Below are 1,786 nucleotides of genomic sequence, written 5' to 3' on the forward strand. Positions count from 1 at the left end.
GAAAGGTAGTTTGCAGTGCCAGGCTGCTGTAAACAAAGCTAGCAGGGTCTTGTCCTGTATTAAAAAGGGGATGTATTGCAGGGACAAGTCTATAATTTTGCCACTTTATAGATCATTGGTTCGACCTCATCTGGAGTACGCGGTCCAGTTCTGGTCACCAGTACTAAGAAAAGATGTCCTTGAGTTGGAAAAAGTCCAGCGAAGGGCAACCAAACTAATTAGGGGTATGGAGGACCAGAGCTACGAGACGAGGCTACTAAATTTAAACATGTTCACATTAGAGGTGAGGAGATTAAGGGGGGATATGATTTCCATGTACAAAATGTTTAATGGTGGTAGCAACATTAGCGATAAACTGTTTAAAATTAACTCCGTTACAAAAACTAGAGGCCATAACCTAAAATTGGTGGAAAAAAAATTCCAGCACAAGGTGCGAAGGGGGTTCTTCACAGTAAGATCAGTTAGGGTCTGGAACTCACTGCCACAGGCGGTGATTTCAGCAAATAATGTGGAATTGTTCAAGAAACTTTTGGACGATTTCTTAAGGGACCGTAATATACAGGGGTACGGGTACTCCTAGAATGAGATCCTAATAGGTTGGACTTGATGGACTAATGTCTTTATTCAACCTCAAATACTATGTAACTATGTAACTATGTAACATAGCTGATTTGGAAAAATTATCCAATTCAAATCACTTTCCAGTTCAGCTATGTTGTCCTAGATTGTTCACTTCTCCTGCCTTCTCCAAACTCTTCACCCATTAGTGGATAACCCTGTTAGTTTCAAATCATAGTAGCTAGAGGGCAATACAGAATCTCTTATCTTGCTGGTCCTAGCATGGCTTAGAAAATTGTGGCAATATCCACATTTTTTAGCCTATTAAATTTTTTCCTTTTCTATTGTGAGAAAGATGTTTGCCATCCATGATAGCTAACTATGAGAAAAAGCCACATATTTCCCATGATGCCAACAAGCACAGGTCTACTAGGTCTATTATTAAACCTGACCTGGCCTTGTGTGTTTAACTGTGGGAGGGCAATTAAGCTATAAGTTCCTTTGAGGCAAAGACCAATATGCACAATATGAACAAACAGATTTATCAGAGAAATGTATTCCAGTGATGGGGCAGACCACTCTTGGAAGCAGTCAGTGTGTTGTGGATTGAAAATGCTATTAGTTAGCTGGTTGTCCTCTAAAGGCATATATTCATGGCATGTATTAGGCCAGAGTCTGACAACATAAATGCATAGAGCCCCACTTAAAGGGGACTTGTCAGGATGGAAGAGTCAAAATTGCAATTCTTGATTTGTTCTTGAAGGTGCAAGCGTCTCTGCCTTCACTACTTTAAGCTTATCTAAACCCAACAATATCAATTGTACAATACCAGACGTGGTGGCTGCAGTAGTATTCTTATTTCAGACTTTTCCTTCATTTTCACATGGCGCAGTAACACAGTTTGATTCCTGTATTGTTAACAGTCACTAAACTGTATCTGTGTTAGGTCTACTTTAAATGTAAAATGTGCTAAGTAATAAATGAAGCCTAAAAATTCCACCATGAGAAAAAAGGAGTGAACTCGCTGTAACAAATTGCTACAGAAGACTGTGAGGAAATAGAACTATTAAATCTATTTTACACCTTATTAAAGATTTTAGGATATGCTAACTTTAAAGCAGAACTAAAGTATAGTTGTTTTTATTACAAACACTCAAACTGCAAGTTACAAATAGTGCATACATGCCTATATGCAAATCTGTCTTGCATGTACCTTTATCTGTGATAC

Source organism: Nanorana parkeri, unplaced genomic scaffold, assembly GCF_000935625.1.
Source record: "Nanorana parkeri isolate BGI_ZX_2015 unplaced genomic scaffold, ASM93562v1 scaffold246, whole genome shotgun sequence".
Lineage (NCBI taxonomy): Eukaryota > Metazoa > Chordata > Amphibia > Anura > Dicroglossidae > Nanorana > Nanorana parkeri.